The sequence below is a fragment of the Oreochromis niloticus genome, linkage group LG18 (assembly GCF_001858045.2).
Source record: "Oreochromis niloticus isolate F11D_XX linkage group LG18, O_niloticus_UMD_NMBU, whole genome shotgun sequence".
NCBI classification, from domain to species: domain Eukaryota; kingdom Metazoa; phylum Chordata; class Actinopteri; order Cichliformes; family Cichlidae; genus Oreochromis; species Oreochromis niloticus.
The window spans coordinates 36903845-36924117 of NC_031982.2; the positions used below are offsets into that span (position 1 = coordinate 36903845).

Consider the following 20273-nt stretch of genomic DNA (forward strand, 5'->3'; position numbering starts at 1 on the left):
CTGGGGCAGGCTGACAGAAGCGAGGCTGCCATATCGCGCCATCGGTCCCTCTGGCCAACACCAGTATGCGGTAGGGTAAAGTGTATTGCCCAAGGACACAACGACCAGGACAGAGAGTGCAGCGGGATCGAACCGGCAACCTTCTGGTTACAGATGAGCTTCCCAACCCCCTGAACCACGGTAGCCACAGCCACCCTGGCCACGACAGTCTCAGTCGTTGTGTCCTTGTGCAAGACACTTCACCCGTTAACTACTGGTGGTGGTCAGAGGGCCCGGTGGCGCCAGTGTCCGGCAGCCTCGCCTCTGTCAGTGCGCCCCAGGGTGGCTGTGGCTACAATGTACCTGCCATCACCAGTGTGTGAATGTGTGGATGACTGAACGTGTAAAGCGCTTTGGGGTCCTTAGGGACGAGTACATTTTTCTACTATTTAACAATAGAATAAAAATAAAAAACAAGATAAAATAGACAAACATTAAGTTCACAGTGAATATGCAGACTTGAAGAGATTAAACTGGGGCAGAGATTTCCACAGCCTGGAGGCAGAGCAGCTGAAAGCTCTGCTTCCCATGGTGCTGAAAGAAGGCACTGCAAGCTGGACAGAAGAAGAAGATTGAAGTGAGCAGGCAGAAGAGGTAGGGCCTAACAGGTGAGAAAGGTGAGGAGGAGCAAGGCTATGAAGGGTCTTGAGAAGAAGTGTGAACACTGTTCAGAGTTTCACAGGGAGCCAGTGATGTTCCTGAAGGACAGGGGTGATGTGCTGTAGGACGGGTTCTGGTAATAAAACAGGCAGCTGAGTTTTGAACCAGTTGATGGTGATCGAGGGATTTTTGGGGGAGACATGCAATAGTCAATGCGGGAGGTAACGAGACTGTGGACAAGAATGGGAAGAAAAGGGGAGTGGCCACATCGAACAAGCTAATTACAGAAATTAAAGCCATTCACTTAGATATGAAACAAACAGCAGACTGAAAATAAGGATTTACTGTAGGAGCAGGACATTGACAGCATCCCAGAAAAAAACTGAGTTATATAATAAACTTCAAACTAACAGAGAAAGAAATTAATAATGTTATATCTAAATGAAAAAAAAAAACAGGAATATGGCAGGAGCAAATGGTTATCCATCTGAAATGAACAACCTTTCCAGGAAATTGACAACAGCAGCACTAAAAGAATGCTTTAACCATGTCCTTCAGGGTGGGGAGGCCCTGTGCCCTGGAGACAGGCAGCAGTATCAGTGATCTCTAAGCTGGGGAAAGATAAAAGTCAATGCAGCTGTTATCGACCAATATCAGTTCTAAACATAGATTATAGACTGTTTGCATCAATACCAGCAAGATGACTGGAAGATCTAATCCCAGACCTCAAAGATACGGATCAAACAGGCTTTGTATAAAGCAGACAAACACTGGGTAATGTTAGGAAGGCTCTCCATCTCACTGATCACTAAACTCCTCTGAACAATGGACAGCTTTCAGCCTCGATGCTGAAACGGCCTGTGACTCTCTTTGTTGGGAATACTTAGTATTCTTAAAAGCAACAGTGAGGAGTTCAAAAGCAGGTGAACTTTTACATTGTTCACAAGTTTGAGACAAAAGCTGAGTTAGTTATGTTTTCATAAAAGAGAATTTGAGCTCATTTTATGCTCAGAGATCCGAGAATGTAAGTGAAATTTATCTTACAGTTTTCTCTGTAATAACTTTTGAACACATCAAAAAGCAAATAAGGTCACTTTAGGTCAAATCTGTCGGTATGAAAAGGGTTGGTCCACCTATTGACTGACCAGTCAGCGGTGACTCTAGGAACTCGTCTTGGTCTGAGGTTATAAAAACCTCTAACAGCACACCCATTGTCAGCAGGAGGTGAACTGTTAATCTCTGTCTCCAGAGCAATGTCAGCAGTCTCCTGGAAAGAGTTCTGGTCCATGAAAGGCGGGACAGTGTCAGTACAGTCAAAGTCAGTCTCAGCATGGGTGTCGCTGGAGACAATGGAGGTTGTGTCAACGGCGTCACAGCCATTGTGGCCTGGGACTGAAAGAGCAGGAGGCAAGCTGCTGTCCGGGGGACTGAGATCCAAAGCTGCTGCAGCCTTTAGCTTTGCGTGCCTGCCAGATAAAGCTGTGGCCCAGGTGTAGAATGGTTGCAGGTTTGCAACATGAAAAACTTCAACTTTCTCCCCAGTGTCCACTGTGGTGAGACAGTAATTCACATCAGACATCCTCTTGGAGATGCGGTAGGGACCAGTGTAAAGGGGGGACAACTTTGCAGCAAAGTTGGACGATGCATCTGATTTTGGGTGCGACTTTACTCTGACGAGGTCTCCAACTTTATAAGAGACTGTGCGACGTCTCAGATCATAGTAGTGCTTTTGCCTTTTATGACTCTTCGAGCACCAAGCGAGCATTTTCATGAGCATCCAGAAGTGAAGCTCTCAGGTTATCTGAGTAAGACGTTTCAGGGTCACTCAATCCTTCCCAAGAGGGTTGAGTGACAAGGTCCAAGGGCTTGTCCAACTCTCGCTCATACAGCATCAAGGACGGGCTCAGGCCTGTGCTCTCAAGAGGCGCAGTGCGCAGTGCAAAACAGATCTGGGGAAGATATTTGTCCCAATAGGTTGATTTATCCCCAACATATGCTCGAATAGCTGTTTTCAAGGTGCGATTTACACGCTCAGTCGCATTAGTTTGAGGATGGTATGCAGTCGTTAGTCTGTGTTCAGTAGCTTTTAAAAAACAATTATCTGAATCTTATAACAAACGATTGATTGATAGATTGATGCATATATACCATCAAAACAGTGTACATCATTGTCACAACAGCATTTGTTTTCATTCAAAGGCTTTATGATTTTTGGGTTGTAGAGCTTCCTCTGATTGTGTGTCTTCTAAACTTGTCCTGGATGAGTAGAGCCAGATACAACAGTGCAGAGCAAAGCACAGCAGGTCTGAGGATAAACACAGACTAATGGAACCGTCCCTTCAGGAACAAGTGATAAATGTATTCATCTAAAACTACAACGATAGTAAAAAGAGGCTGGAAAAGAAGTGAATACTACGAACATAACTCGGGGTGTTTTGCACATATACTTCCTCGTAAATAATGATGTCCTTCTTTGTTGCCATGGTGACATAACTGATGATTATTCTTCTGAAACCATCAATAGCCAAACATAACATGCACTCTGACTTTGATTTAAAGCTTGTGACCCATGAACTCTACACTGAGGTTCATATTTCAGGCATCCTACATAACTATTAAGGAAATTACATGTGTGAGATTCTCAACACCAAACTCAGCTGACATTAAAAAAATAGTGTTTTGCCCAATCAGCAATCATCTCTCTGAGGTCATATAAGCTGGGGATGAACTGGATGTGAGAGGGTGGTTTTTCTCTGGTGTTCCCACATTGTGTGTCGAAGGTGTTGGGAGAGGCTTCTGGTGGGTTTTCCTCTGTGCTGGTCAGTGTGTGTTTCCAGCCTAGGTGTGGAAAAGGCCTGCTGTGTGCAGTGTTGGGACTAACGCGTTATTAAGTAACGCGTTACAGTAACTACGTTATTATTGTGGTAACGAGCACGGTAACTAGTTATTATGCCAAAACCAGGAACGCGTTACTCGTTACTGGGATTTAGATAGGCTCGTTACTCGTTACTTCGTGTGGTGGATATTGCGGAGCTTCCACAGATTCAATAACATTAGCAAGTGGTGGAGGCCAGCAGGTGGATGCAGGAAAAGGGAGGCGAGAGCAGAGACCCGAGGCGGCCGCCGGTCCGTGTGTCAGGTGAACTGAACTTCAGGTAAGAAGTTATGACCTGCAGTCTATCTGGGTCAGATATAAACCAAGTTTAGGTGGAGTTTATTTTCGGTATGCTGACATTTTCGTACTGCGTGCTAGCTAGCATGACGGAGTTTTTATATAGCTGGGTGGGTGCTATGTTATAACATAGCACCCACCCAGTATACTGATGTTGAACTTTATTTTGTTCATATGGTTAATTATTAGAGTTGCCAACCATCCCCTAAATAACAGAATCGTCTGGTATTCAGAGAAAATATTACGCGTTGCGTACTGAGGTGAAAAGGAACACAGTTTGTCCCGGACTTCAGCTACAATGAAAAAGACACAAAGCTGAAGCTGCACAGCTGCCTCCTCTTCTCTCATTCTCTCCTGTTTCTACTTCAATCATGAAACTAATCAATGATCAGCTGATCGGCTTTTCTCTCTTGTTTGTTTATCGCCCACTTTGCGCCAGAAAGAGGAAACCAGCGGATGTCGCGCTAAACAACAGCAGCACGTTTAAGCTTGATCAGCTGTTGTTAGAATTTATTTAATATTAATTTGTAGTATCAGCTGATGTTTGCTGGAGCCACAGCTGTAAAGCTGCTGGTCATGATATCGGTTTGTATATCTGGTGAGAGGGAAACATGAAGATGAAAGGAGATGTCCTTACTGAATCATCAGAGCTGAACAGGTGATGGAGAAACAGGTTTACCTTTTAGGTGACATGAATGAGTTGAAGGGAAGTTATGAACTGTTTCTGAGAGACAAATAACACCAGCATCCTTTTCTATGTAGCTGACAGCTGGTAACTGTGCAGGGGCGGGTCTAGCAAAGTGTTGCCAGGGGGCCAGGTAGGGCATTAACAGGGAAAGTTTGCAGTCTGCATGCCAAATATTCTTGGGCAAGGTACTAACCCCAAATTGCTCTCCGATGCATCCATCGGAGTATGAATGTGTGTTAATGTTACTTAGAAAGCACTTAGAAAAATGTGCTTGTGCGAATGGGTGTGAATGGGTGAATGCACAAGTTGTGTAAAGCGCTTTGAGTGCTCAGAAGAGTAGAAAAGCGCTATATAAGAACCAGTCCATTTACCATTTACCAAAGGGGGGCACAAGGAAATACTTTTCTTTATTATTCTCATTTAAAATGTCTAGCTTTAAAAAAATAGTTATCTGAGTCTTACAACAAACAATTGATAGATTGATACATATATACCATCAGAACAGTGTACATCACTGTCACAACAGTGTTTATTTTCATTCAAAGGCTTTATGATTTTTCCTATAATGGCGGGCCGGTCTCTAGTCAAAATGCCTGGGACGATTTTTTTGTCCCAGTCCAGCTCTGTATGCAGCTCATCTGCAGTCTGGTGTTACCTACATCTTCCTATTCAGAAGGCAGAATTTCCAAGTTCTGAGTACAATCAAAAGCACCACGACTGCAGTTTTTGTGTTGGATGTAAAAAGCAGGCTAGAATCATGCAGCGGTCAACAACGGTCCAGGCGTGGGATTTCTCTCGTGGAAATGTGCACATTATTTTTTCCTTTCTATTGGTAGGTGGCACAGTGCACTTGTGGCAAGTAAGCAAGCTAGAAGACTGGCAATCTGGCTGGTATCCAGTTACAGAAGCAACACATTAACAAGAGAATTCTGAGTAAAACCAAAGTTACTTTCCCTAGTAACTAGTTACTCTGAAAGTAACGAGTAACTTGAAGTAACTCAGTTACTTTTTTAGAGAAGTAACTAGTAATGTAACTAAGTTACTAATTTAAAGTAACTTACCCAACACTGGCTGTGTGTGAGTGTGACCAGCCCCACCGTGCGTGGCTTGTTGTGAGTAGCTCAACTGGGCAGTGTTTTTGCTTAGGTGACGGCGGCCTCCTTTACTTTGTTTGGCCTGCCTGGTTATCGTTAATAGCAGCGTTGCTGTCTTTTGCTGTTGAAGCCTTATAGTTGTTCTGTTTGTTGAAGTGGTCACCGTTCTCTTTGTATTGATCTGTTTGAGTTATCATTAAAGCAGCGGTGCTGTCTCTTTCTGTTGTTACTATTTAAACAATTATTGAGGTGTTTGTCTATAATAAAGATTTATTTTGTGCTAAATACCTCTGCCTGGCGTTCTTTTCATTTCACCCGGATCCAACTGTTACTGCCCCCCACCCTCATCTCCTAGCTTTCACGGGGGGACGTAACAGCATTGTGTATTTTTTACCTTTGTTTACTGTTGAAACATGAGAATTTCACCACATTTGGGTTCTAACAAGCCAATCTTCTTATATTCATGAAACATCTGTGGGAATAAAATATCTGGGAATCAAAAAATGATGAAGATTAAACGTCCTGCTTTGATATTTAAAGTGCCACTAACATGTCTGCTAACATCAGGCTGTGATCTGCAGATCTGATCATTTTGAGGAAGTTTTTTAGAAACTGCAGTGAAGAGCGAGAACAACGATGGTGGATGATTCATTTATATGAACAATCTCTCATTTAAGAAGTGAATTATAGCTACAGAGGTTTAACAGTGTGTGGCTCCCTCTAAATAGTAAATGGTAAATGGCCTGTATTTATATAGCGCCTTACTAGTCCCTAAGGACCCCAAAGCGCTTTACATATCCAGACATCCACCCATCCACACACTGGTGATGGCAAGCTACATTGTAGCCACAGCCACCCTGGGGCGCACTGACAGAGGCGAGGCTGCCGGACACTGGCGCCACCGGGCCCTCTGACCACCACCAGCAGGCAACGGGTGAAGTGTCTTGCCCAAGGACACAACGACCGAGACTGTCCAAGCTGGGGCTCGAACCGGCAACCTTCTGATTACAAGGCGAACTCCCAACTCTTGAGCCACGATCGCCACAACATCTAGTGGATGTTGTGGAGTATTCTGTTGTCTTTGCTCCAAAGGTTTTTGTACAGAGTTTTGGTGTTTCCTGTCACTGTGGGCCTCACAGCACAGTAGTACACAGCAAAGTCTGTCATTGCAGCAGAGGAGATCTGAAGAGTCATCAGTGTTTTATCTTCACTCACACTAACAGACAGTCCAGAGATTTCTTCTTTCATTATTTCTCCGGATGGTAAATGAGAGATCAGGAACTCTGGTGGTTTTCCAGGATATTGTCGATACCAGTAAAACTCGTCACTTCCAGTTGCCTTTTTGAAGTATTTATAGGACAGAGTAACAGTGCTGCCTTCTACACTGAACACTTCTTTGTTGGTTGGAGTGAGATCTTCACAGCTGACACCTAAAGGAACAGAAACATATTTGATACTTTTATAAATCATCACAGTTCAAATGTATTTCTTTAAACACACAGATTGTAACGTACCTGTTAGAATGGTGAGAATCAGTAAAGAAAGTGCATAATAGTCCAAAGACAACATGTTGAATGAAGGTAAAGTTTATGGTTTGTGTGCTGAACTCTGTTGAATGTGGAGGTTTCTCTCTCTTCTAGTTCAGTAACAGCTCAGCTCCTCCCTGAATCTCTCCTCCTCCTCTCTGATCTGGATTTGAACTTCTCTCACTTCCTCCTGCTTTACACACTAGTAGCAGCATTTTCACTTTCAGGTGGAGCTCATATTTCAGCTTTGTGCTGCTTCAGTCCACAGATGATTATTATTGACATGATGTGGAGTTGGAAACATTGAAGATTATGTTCATATGTTCATTGTCTGTGACTGAATCTGAAAGTGGAATAATGTTGATTGGTTGGTTGAATTTCAATGGGCGGGGCCAATTACATCTTAGTACCATTAGTTTTTGTAATTTCATCTCAGCCAATCAAATAGTTTTGTGCTTCCACAGCAGCTTAGTATGATTAACAGAGAATGGTACTCATGACCATTGATCAGTGGTTGTTGATCAATGGTTGTGACAATTTGCATAATAATGATCATAAACTGACCTCACAGCCCATTGTTCATTCAGTGGTGCTGGTTTCAGTCATTGTGCAAAGGTCAGCTGAGACTGAAGAAGTCACCTGATGATGATGAAACGTTTCTCCCACTGAAAACATCCAGATGAACAGAATCAACTTTTTGGGATTTGCTTACCTGGATGACTGAGCGTGCATGTTGGTGTTCCAGGATATTGTTAATATCAGAAGATCATTTATACTCATTGAAGCTTTTTTTCTGAGGTATTCATGAAATTGTTCACTTTGCCCCTTCATGTGGCAGCCCTGATATCACACCATCATCTTCACACAGGAATTATTTATATTAATTTCTCTCCACTACGATTAATACATGACTTAAATCACTGGAGCAAACTCTCAGTGTCATGATTACAGGAATGCATCGACTCTAAAGCAGCCCACATGAGGCTAAAGCTTTACATGCTTTTATTTTGAGAAGGTTCAAAGACAGGGGGGAGGTAAGTAGGTTTTCTGCAGAGGGACAGAGCAGGGAGACACCAGAGAACTGCCCGAGAGAACGACTGCTGAGTATCAGTGCAGTCAGAATTGCTTATATAGTATTTATTAGAGTCCTTTCTTGTGTTTCACTTTTAGTGTTTCTATATCAGGGAGGTAAGTGAAGGTTTCAGAAGGCTGAGTGGGTGGAGAGTGGATGGTGTGGAATTACAGGGATTATTTTATATAACCATCATCTTATCATTGCATTAATTATCATTTCATCCAAGCATTTATTGAAGTTGCTGGCGTTATGTTATAATTTATATTATAGGGGTTATCATAATCAAATATTAACATGTTTATTACAGGTGCAGTATAACTACTTTAAAATGATTGAGTTAAATATATATATATCATAACTCATATGCTGAGTATATGGGTACAGTAAAATAGTAGCTGAGCAAAGGCCTGAATGTATTCAGCTTCTTGTTGCATTTGAGTTTGCCTAGTTACAGGTGACGGAAGGATGTCCAGCCCATGGTGACCTCAAAGGCCTTAGATCATCACCATATTCTTAAGAGTATGCCACAAGGAGGAACCTCTATGTTGCAGTTAATTCTTAAAATACATGAATGTTCTGTACATGCAAATTATGTGCTTGTAAACGCAAGAAGGGGCGTTACAATACCCTGATGTTATAAAAGCAATCTAGAGTGTATTTTGGGTAGAGATGTACAACTGTTTTGCAGTTTGCACCTCTCCACGCTGCGTGCATTCATTAAAATCAATTGTTTGATTGACCTCTTCTGGACCATCATTGTTTTACTCTCATCCTCAATTTCGGACCCGTAACAATGGGCAGGTGAGTTTTCCAGGTAAGTTTTCCAGCTCTTTTACAAGTAAGTCCTTTCCAGCAGACAATGAGAGAATCCTTCAGGTTTCAGGTAACTCAAGTCCACAGAGCTATGAGCAGACACAAGAGAACATGGTGAGGTAACAGAAGCTACAAGCACAAACTCATAAGTCATAAATTAAGAGTTGAATTTCCACCAGAATGAAGACAACAATCTGACAAAGAGTGGATGTTTCAGCTGGACCTTTCATTCCCCAAAACATGAGGAGTTAATGAGATCTGGTTAGGAGGTCACCAACACTACAAGCACCAACCAGCTTGCAGCCAAAGCTCTGCACAGCCCCATCAGCACTGAGTCCCCAGCCTCACTCAGACTGCTGCCAAAGCTCTGCTGGAGGTGGGAGTTGAAGATCACCTGAACCACTTTGATACGCCAGGCCTGTCCAGCATTCTCCCCCACCACCTGACTCAGCTCACCCCCAGATGGTGATCAGATGACAGCTCAGCTCCTCTCTTCACCAGAGTGTCCAGAACATACTGCTGCAGACCTGATGATGCAATTACAGAGTCAAACATCCGCCTATACTGTGGTTAGCACACAAGTCCAGTAAAACAGAAACCACCATTCTGTCACTCTGACACATAAAGTCCTCAGAAGCACAATAGAGTTACCAGATGATGCAGCGTCCAGGATCCTGCTCAGAGACCTCAAGAAGGCCAGGCACTCTGAGATGTTGTTCGGAGCACAGACGAGAGTCTGGACCTGCCAGAGGGGGAACATCACAAAGTACCAGAGCAGGACAATGATGAAGGAGAACATCATCATCTCTGGTCGCAAATTTTGAAGCCATCCTGATAACCTTCTCCCACCAACGATGTGGAGATCCAACCCTTTTAGATCCAATTAAAATCAAGACACTCAAAAAGATGCTCTGTAAAAGAGTAAAATTCTTGGAACAGAGTTTAATACACTGAATCATATGAACAGCAGGAAAAATACATACAGACATTTAGCAATAGAGTTACATAGCAGAAAGCTAGCAAAGCAAAACCCCGGGGTGTACAGCCTTAAGCACAGACAGCAGAGCAACACAGAGACGGACAGGTAGCAGCAGCAGGAGGAAAAGAGCACTGGGGGTGTCCTCTGGTCCCCTAATATAGGGACCAGTATCCCCGCCCCCTGCTGCTGGGTAACTTTCCCAACACAGCTGCAGGGGTCAGGTAGCGGCCAAGGTCTTGGCCAAAGGCCAGTCAGGACTCTGAGTACCCCTTGCTCTGGCTTATCACAATAGGTCATGACACAGTCAAAGGTCACACATTAATCCTAATTATTAAATCTTATACAGCAAGTGGCTTATAACTACATAGGTTACATGCTTTCTCATATATAAAAAAAATTCAGTGTGGGTTCAAAGTATGTGTGTGCGTGTGTGTGTGTGTGTGTGTGTGTGTGTGTGTGTGTGATTATATCGTATGATATTTTATCGTGATGTGTTCAGGCAATGTTACTGTTTTGGTTGTGCTGCATGAAAGAACTCTCCCCTTACATTAACTGCCCTGTTACTGTACCACCTTAATAAACCTCGGTGAAGCAAAATGTCTTGTGCTTAAGACTCTACATGAAAGTTACAGTGAAAATTAGAGTATATATGTTCAGTGCACATAGATATATAGTGTATATACACTGTAAAATATAACTTGTTGTTTCAACTTAAAAATATCAGGTACAGGGCTGCCTTAAAATTTTAAGTTAAGTCAAGAAACAGAGTTTGTTCTTATAACACAACCAATTGTTATCTTAATGAAAAATCACATGTTGTCTAAACTTTCGTCTTAGTTTAGTTGACTGAGATTTGTTAGTCAGTTCAACTCCTTTAATTGTCATCTTTACTTGGGAAAACCCTTTCAGCTAAATTAAAATAATCTATTGTTTAAACTCTTGTCCTAGTTCAGTTGACTTGGGTTTTTTAGTTAATTCAAATACTTTAGTAGTTCTTTTAACTTAGGAATCTATTTTAGCTTAACTAACATAATCTGTTAGCTAAGTTGATTTAAGTTTATTAATTAACTGAGCTCCTTAAGGTAGCTGAGTGAACTTGTAAATCAGTTTCATTTTAATTATCAGAGTTGATTGACTGGATGTAAAGAAAAATGTGTATTAAACATCTTAAGTTTTTTTTTTTTAGCTTTCTAACATCCATTTCAGCAAAACTACCTGTTAGGTTTATCTTAGATCTCAGGTTTAAATATCTACATTCCTTTAAATTAATTTTCTGTTGTTTACAGAAAAAAAATAAAACCCCACAGATTCCATTAAAGTCTATCTGATCATTTCATACAGAAAGTTTGTTTTAAGAACATGACAAGACAATTACTCATGAGCACCCAACATTCACCATTTATTGTGCCATCTTAGTCATCTGAGAAACAGAAAAATCAGTGACGTAGCTCATCAGGCTCACAATCCATCAAAACTCAAAGGCTGCTCCCTGTGAAACAATAAATTTGAACTTGGTCTTGAGCCCAGTTTGGGTGAAGATTAAATTCTGACCAATACTCTAGGAGCAGTAGTGATTCTTGTGAAGTAACAACATAAAGTCTGCATTAATGTAATGTATCAACGGGACACTTGCTATTTTAGAAAAGTTATTCTTTACATTTGCAAAAGTTTTAAACTTCATTGTGCTCAGTCACACCTGTTAGCATAAAACTTGAAATATTAAAATAGTACAAAACCTTTGATAAGTGACAGTAAAGATCAGTTTATAACAACTAAGACATCAAACTCTTGTATTTGTCTTCGTTTACAATTGCAACAAATTCCACAGAACCAATATCTCTGAAAATGAGTGCATGCTTCTGAAACATTTGATAATATGAATATTTCAGAAACATCAGTTTGAGTCTGCTCAATTGCAAAACAAAGGAAAAACTACTGACTTGCATGAGATAAGCATCTGCAGAGTCCACCATTATATTGTTGTTCACATAAGTTTCTTAAACCATGAACAAATGAGTAATTGTCTAATCTGGAATGTAAAGTGTAGTCATTTAGTGACATACAATAGTGAGAATGAGAACTTGCAAGAATAAAAAAACAAACAGTAAAATAAAAACTGTCCTTAACACCAAGGCAATTGTATGCTGTGAGCATACAATTACAGTTCTGCATGGCTTTCTGCAAGAGTCTGTTTCTTAGACCATGCACTAGTGAGATGCACTGCCTTCCACCAATGTTCATTAGGATGTTCTGAATGACTTCAAAGATGTCCTTAAGTTCCTTTGGATAGTCTATGTTGAGGGCAAAAAGAAGGCCCATCAGCATGGAAATGGCACTTGAGACATCCCTCAGATTAGACAGGATTACTGCCGCCTCAAGGACAACCAACACATCGATGATGTCTTCTTCTTTCACCATCGCAATGCCGACTTTCATCCTCTTAGAAAACGTGTCTTCAATACCTGTCGGCTATAAAAGGGTTCAAAGACAAAAAAAAAAAAAAAAATTACACAATTACAATTACACAATATCCCTTGTGCTTAAGAATTCATGTCTTTCCAAAGAAGAGCCATACTGATGCTTTGGATGATGGTGATTGGCTTTGGGTAACACTTATTAGTTGTTAAAGTTTTTTCAGAATGAGATATGCACCCCCATGTTACAAATCCATTTCTTGCTTTAAACAAAGACCATGTTCATAAATAACTGAGCATGTCTTCAATTGCAGAATTCAAACAAAATTTTCAATTTAAATGGTAAATGGCCTATATTTGTATAGCGCTTTACACATTCAGTCATTCACACACATGGGTGGATGACTGAATCGTGACTCAAGAGTTGACAGTTCGTCTTATAATTGGAAGGTTGTCGGTTCGAGCCCCGGCTCCGACAGTTTCAGTCGTTGTGTCCTTGGGCAAGACACTTCACCTGTTGCCTACTGGTGGTGGTCAGAGGGCCCGGTGGTGCCAGTGTCCGGCAGCCTCGCCTCTGTCAGTGCGCCCCAGGGCGGCTGTGGCTACAATGTAGCTTGCCATCACCAGTGTGTGAATTTAAATCTACTTATGCTAAATATTGGCTGTGCTCTAAACCAAATCTGGCTGAGAATACATGAAATGTGCAAACTGCAGCTACACTACAGGATCAGATTATGGCTCCATAGACAATGCTTCTTTAATCAGTTTATTGATTAAAGTTTATTTTTTCCCCCTATATTAACAGCATGAAAAAAGAGCATATAGACATGGCTGAACAGGTTGCATAATTGGCACTGAATATCAACATCCACCTTTACCCAGCTGCCCAATGACTCTCAGCCAGTAACCTTTAATTGCTTACCCAGTCTACACAGTCTCTTTTCCAGGGTCCAGGACATTTCACCAAAGTATTGCCCCCCACAGCTGTAGCAGCCACTGCAGCCCCTTAAATATCCTAATATCTCTGCCATTACAATATACAATGTGAGAAATCAAACGTAAAGCTGAAGTGAACAGTACAGCAGCGAAATGTCAAAGACCCTGGTGAAGACATGAATAAACACAAGACACTAATAATATCAATGCTAGCTTGCCAGTTAGTTTCTCTGAAACCCAGACCAAATCCAGTGTCAAAGATCTTGTAATAATACACTTGGTGAGGAAAAAGTACACATGTTATCATGTGGCATCTATTGTTTCATAGATGCCACATGTTTCATTTAAAATCCACTGTGGTGCTGTCATTAATAAATTTACTAAAAGAAACAATGCTAACCTTCACAGTCTTGAAAGTGTGTGAGGGATCTTCCTTTAGAAAATGAGGTCCTCTGTCCTCTTCCTTTGTGTAGGGCTCTGGTCAAAGAAGTCAAAACCAAAACCAAAACATTTTTTAAACAGTGTTTATAAAGCATGTAGACAGCTCCAAATTCACAGCTTTTTGATGCATAATTCCATCAATATATGATTATCATTGGAGATTTTGAATCAGACTTATCAGGACATTCAAGTAGAATATGATATCCAACCTACCACCAATATACATAGATTCTGTAAAAGTTACCACACTAAATGTCCAGTTGTGAAATATGATGACAGACTTTACTTATCAGCTTTCTTTCAATGAGTTCATCAGTTGAACTGGATAACCTAAAACTTAAACAAAGGATTAGATTTCGCAGTTGAACACTTACATCATCACCGAAGCATCTTATGAGCCTAGTTAGCCCTCCTATGCCACTCTTGATTTTGTACAGCTCCACGAACCTCTCCATAATGGTCAAGCACAGCAAAAAGGAACCCTTTCAGCTCAACAGATGTAAGATGGGCAAATTCTGCTTCAACCTGAGCAACAGAAGAAGAAAGGCGGAGAGTACAGGCAGAATAAAAAAAAGATTCTTTGAGACCCAAATTTAAGCAAACAGTCATCTGAGGCCCATTAGAGAAAACACAAACACACAAAAGCAAACAAACAAAAAGATGCACTTTACCTGCCGTTCAGCAAACAAGGAAGTTCAGAGAACAATAAGCTCTGTCTCGAAATCTTTTAAAGTAGAATGATTGTGAAAATGACTTATGTGATGTAAAACTTTAGTAAACGTGTGATTAAAAGAACACTGAGTAAAAGGACAAGTAACAGTTTCCTTATTCCTCAGATGTTTACCTTGATGAGCAATACTGTTTTAGTCCAACTGCCTCATTAAAGTTACACAACAGGCTTTTTACATTAAAGCCACACTGTAAAAAAAGTCAGTAAAATATACAGCAAAACACCGTCAAATTCCAACGGTAATGGAGTGTAAAACCAAAAACTTCCTTTTACTGTATTAAATAGATTGAATAACCGTTAATTGTGAGACTGGATAAAACTTTGTTTTTTACTGTGATAAAATGTTGAAATTATAAATACTGTCTGTGAAAACAAATAAATATGCATACATTTTACAATTAAATATTGTAATGTTGAAAATGTCTGAAAAACTTAGATTTTACGGTATTATTTGAGTAAAACTACATCTTTTCGGGTTGTGCACATTGGAATTCACAGTATAAAGCTGTAGATTTTTAAGCAAACAAAAACATTCATTTTTACAGAAGCAAGATGTTAAACAATAGGGTCCACCGTAATAATACAACCAGTAAATACCATTTTAAAAAAAAGCAAAAAAAGCAAATATCAGCAGTGAAAGACAATAAAATTGATAGTATTTTTTTTTATTTTAAAATTCAGATACTGATATACAGATTAAAAGTTAGGCCTGCAGTATATCATTGTTAACCTTCTGATAAAAAAAATCAACAGCAAAAGAAGATGTTAAAAATAAAGTTTATGGTTGTGAATAAAATTGATTTCAATAATCTTTTTTAATTATTATTTTAAAACAACTTTATGTTGTTGTGTTTCACGCCATATTATCAGACCACCTTAAGTGGGTCCGCCTTAAATTTTGAGTTTGTGTGATCGCTGTTGATTGGTAGCTAAACTGCTGGTAAACTGTGTACAGACGTTTTACGTTCGAATTGCAGAGGGTGGAAAAAAAAATTCTGGTAGCAACATTGTGCAGTATGAGCGAACCATTTCACCAAAAAAAGGGGAAGCAAGGCAAGACGTGGCTGCAGCGGTCTGCAGACGTGACTTCTGATCAAATTCGAACCTCCTAAAGAAACAAAGAGCGACATTACATTGCGGGATGACGTCACCTGAAAATGACCAATAGCGCGGGGCGCTGCTGAGCTGTGTGCCAACCGCTCTTTTTTTCATGCAGGAGACTCAAGTTGGCTTCGCTAACGGACACAGTTTTGAACTCGTATATTAGCGCCATTTATTGCTGCTTGGACCACAGCATCTTCGGAATTTGTAGACATCCTGGCAGCTTACAATTAGTTCGAGGTGAGGTGAGTACATGCAACTTCAAGTTATCTCTGTTATAAAAATCCACCAGCCCAGCGTTTATAGATAATTTTAGCAGTTCGTTTTTTATGAGTGAGGTTGTGAATTTAGTTAGCATTTGTGAGTTGAGTTAGCATTACTGTTGCGAGGGAAGCATTGCTCTGGATTAGTTTCTGTGTTTGGCGTGCTTAATTTGCTAGGGAGGAATTACCAAAGTACATGGAGTTATGTTAACGTGTAATTTCTGTGGTAAGGTAGTTCAGTCATCAAGGGGCTACGTGCTTCATTGTAAACTGCATTGGAATGAGCCACGTTGTTTCTTTCGGTGTATTGAAGCAGGCTGCAAGCAGACATACACCAGGTATGGCGCGTTTAAGGCTCATTTTTACCGAAGACACTCTGCCCCCACCCATGTCACTGGTGTGGCGGTGGTTTCTTCGTTTACATGTGCAATGGCGATGTGTGAACGTCAGTGTCAGAACTCTCTCTTTATGATTAAAAAGGTTTGTTTTGTTCCTGCCCTTTTCAGACACTGAATTTGAGCAGAAACCATAAGGATACTCAAAGGACCTGTGACTCTCAGGAAATGGTGAGATTTCAGGTCATAATCTTTTTTTCTTTTTTTTCCATTAAATTCATTTTCCTTTTTCCCTTTACAATATTGCTGTTTTGTTTTTGTAAACAGCATCAAATGAGAGGGACAGATGAAACAGTTTCAAGACAATGGCAGGAAAAACATGCTGAAGATTGAAACAAACCTTGGCTGGAAATATTTGGTATGTGTTTTACTGTAAATCAAATTGTTGAAAAACATTCAGCTACACTGCGACACAGGGAAACTTCATTTGCACTTATTTTGTTACTTTAATTTCTTGTCTCATTATTTTTGTCAGTTATTATTGTTTATGGTGTATGCCCTTCTTGTTTTCTTTCTGAATGCAGAAGGTATCTAGCCAGTCCACAATGAAAGCTTCGTTGCACCCCATGAGTCTTCTGGCAGAAATGATGGCGCCTGTATTCTTTGGTTTCCCTAAACATCACACCCTGCCTGTTTATACGAGGCTCTTCAATTAAGTCTGCACCCAAAGATTCAATAAGAGGTAAGCAGTGGTATTATTCAAGTTTTGCTAAAGAAAGATGGACAGGAGACACTAATCTTAATCAGCCGAGCTCAGGTTCATGTCCAGGTGAGCAGTTTCATACGCTATAAAATGTAGATTGAATGATAGGTCTCATCACCATGCATTCAGCCATTAACTTCAAGTTCTATGATAAATCAATAGGAAACTTAAATACGTTTTCCAACAAATTATGATTGTGATTAGGGCTGCGTTGTCTACAGGGAGTGCAGAATTATTAGGCAAGTTGTATTTTTGAGGAATAATTTTATTATTGAACAACAACCATGTTCTCAATGAACCCAAAAAACTCATTAATATCAAAGCTGAATGTTTTTGGAAGTAGTTTTTAGTTTGTTTTTAGTTTTAGCTATTTTAGGGGGATATCTGTGTGTGCAGGTGACTATTACTGTGCGTAATTATTAGGCAACTTAACAAAAAACAAATATATACCCATTTCAATTATTTATTTTTACCAGTGAAACCAATATAACATCTCCACATTCACAAATATACATTTCTGACATTCAAAAACAAAACAAAAACAAATCAGCGACCAATATAGCCACCTTTCTTTGCAAGGACACTCAAAAGCCTGCCATCCATGGATTCTGTCAGTGTTTTGATCTGTTCACCATCAACATTGCGTGCAGCAGCAACCACAGCCTCCCAGACACTGTTCAGAGAGGTGTACTGTTTTCCCTCCTTGTAAATCTCACATTTGATGATGGACCACAGGTTCTCAATGGGGTTCAGATCAGGTGAACAAGGAGGCCATGTCATTAGTTTTTCTTCGTTTATACCCTTTCTTGCCAGCCACGCTGTGGAGTACTTGGACGCGTGTGATGGAGCATTGTCCTGCATGAAAATCATGTTTTTCTTGAAGGATGCAGACTTCTTCCTGTACCACTGCTTGAAGAAGGTGTCTTCCAGAAACTGGCAGTAGGACTGGGAGTTGAGCTTGACTCCATCCTCAACCCGAAAAGGCCCCACAAGCTCATCTTTGATGATACCAGCCCAAACCAGTACTCCACCTCCACCTTGCTGGCGTCTGAGTCGGACTGGAGCTCTCTGCCCTTTACCAATCCAGCCACGGGCCCATCCATCTGGCCCATCAAGACTCACTCTCATTTCATCAGTCCATAAAACCTTAGAAAAATCAGTCTTGAGATATTTCTTGGCCCAGTCTTGACGTTTCAGCTTGTGTGTCTTGTTCAGTGGTGGTCGTCTTTCAGCCTTTCTTACCTTGGCCATGTCTCTGAGTATTGCACACCTTGTGCTTTTGGGCACTCCAGTGATGTTGCAGCTCTGAAATATGGCCAAACTGGTGGCAAGTGGCATCTTGGCAGCTGCACGCTTGACTTTTCTCAGTTCATGGGCAGTTATTTTGCGCCTTGGTTTTTCCACACGCTTCTTGCGACCCTGTTGACTATTTTGAATGAAACGCTTGATTTTTCGATGATCACGCTTCAGAAGCTTTGCAATTTTAAGACTGCTGCATCCCTCTGCAAGATATCTCACTATTTTTGACTTTTCTGAGCCTGTCAAGTCCTTCTTTTGATCCATTTTGCCAAAGGAAAAGAAGTTGCCTAATAATTATGCACACCTGATATAGGGTGTTGATGTCATTAGACCACACCCCTTCTCATTACAGAGATGCACATCACCTAATATGCTTAATTGGTAGTAGGCTTTCGAGCCTATACAGCTTGGAGTAAGACAACATGCATGAAGAGGATGATGTGGACAAAATACTCATTTGCCTAATAATTCTGCACTCCCTGTATGTATCACTTTTACATAAGTAGATTTAAGGATAACTATTGCCAAAACGCAACCTGGGCTGTTTTTTTTTTTTTACTGTATCGATTTTGATGCGCTCAAATTTATGCCCCGGCCCCCTAGTATTCCCATTCACTGGCTATTGACCACAAAACAAAATCACGGTCAATCTCAAAAACGGCTCGTTTGTCGTAATTATGCTTTTAGATATATGTTTGTCTCGTTTACAGTTAAAAAAAAAAAAAACCCAGCCCAGGTTGCATTTTGACAATAGCTATCCTTTAAGAACTGTATATTTTACACTTAAGAAATCATTTATCATTAGATCTGTTTTTGGCAGCACGTTTTGTTCATTTCTGTGCATTTTGCTCAAGCACTGATCAAACTTTGTCCATTTTTTGCTGCAGAGGGGATCCTGCCAGTCCAAAGTGAACTCCTGATGGACATTGAAGTACTCCTGCAGAGCTTGTATCTTCGACACCGTGTGCATTAGAAACTCCACTGAGTCCTTTCCTTCACCAAGGCAGGACCCAGTGACTCATTACTGTTGATAGGTCAGGGGCAGGTAATATTTTGTTTCATGTTTATTCATTCCTCCATGGATTACCAGCCATATATATGGACACATGCTGTATTCTCAAGATCTATGCTGTTTTGTAGGAATAGAGAAAATGATATGTTTAGTCTGTTTTCAAATGGTATGTCAAATTTTCTCATTCTTTATCAGTAATATTCACTACCTTGGTTATATATGAGCATCTTTAGATTTTTCTATATTTAGCGGTTGCAAATGTAAAATGTACGGTAAACCATTTATGTTCCTCATAGTGTACTGTATTTTTAGCGGTAAAATACCGGCAGCTGTGGTTGCCAGGAATTTACCGTAAAATGTATCTGGTCAAAATAAAATGCTGTAATTTGTTATACAATTTCACTGTGTTTTTTACTGTCAAAGGTTTTAATAAGGTTTAACATATTTCTGTTATTTTTACAGTTATTTACAATAATAGGGTCTATCCTATTACTGTTAAATTAACAACAAATTACTGTAAATATTATTATATTATAACTTTTTTTTTACTGCAAATATCCGTAAAAAGCTATGGAAAGTTGCATTTTTTACATTAAATTGCTGTATAATTGACAAATATATTTGTTTTTTTCTATCATGATTTTGGTAAAATAATACGTTGTCTACCTTAAAATTTAGGGTTACAAAACCAGTATACCGTATTGTCTTTTACAGATCCCACATTTTTTTCACGGTATATTCCTGGCTACCACAGCTGCCGGTATTTTACCGTAAATTTGACAGTTTTTTTTTTACAGTGCAGCAAGTCCATTGCATGCTCCCTTTTTAGATCTGAAATACTGTGCACATTCTGTGTATATGTAGTGGACAGCAATTTACCCAAAAGAGCGCAAAGTTTGCAAGTCCACCTCATTTAAATGACAAAGTCAGATGTGATCATCTAGACCTGTGAAAATAAATTAATGACAAACTTGCAGTTATGGATGTTATTAC

At 40.2% G+C, this 20273-nt stretch overlaps 1 long non-coding RNA gene across 4 annotated transcripts; it reads left to right on the forward strand.

The window, feature by feature from the left end:
- Positions 1-15497: 15497 nt before the first annotated feature.
- Positions 15498-19677, forward strand: LOC109201842 (uncharacterized). 4 transcript variants are annotated; one of them, XR_003214827.1, is made up of 6 exons: positions 15498-15853; positions 16103-16209; positions 16378-16437; positions 16534-16624; positions 16791-16948; positions 19156-19677. It is a non-coding gene; the product is annotated as an uncharacterized LOC109201842 (long non-coding RNA). The 4 variants fall into 4 exon arrangements; XR_002061757.2 differs by lacking the exon at positions 16103-16209; XR_003214828.1 differs by lacking the exon at positions 16103-16209 and having other exon boundaries at positions 15498-15848.
- Positions 19678-20273: the final 596 nt, after the last annotated feature.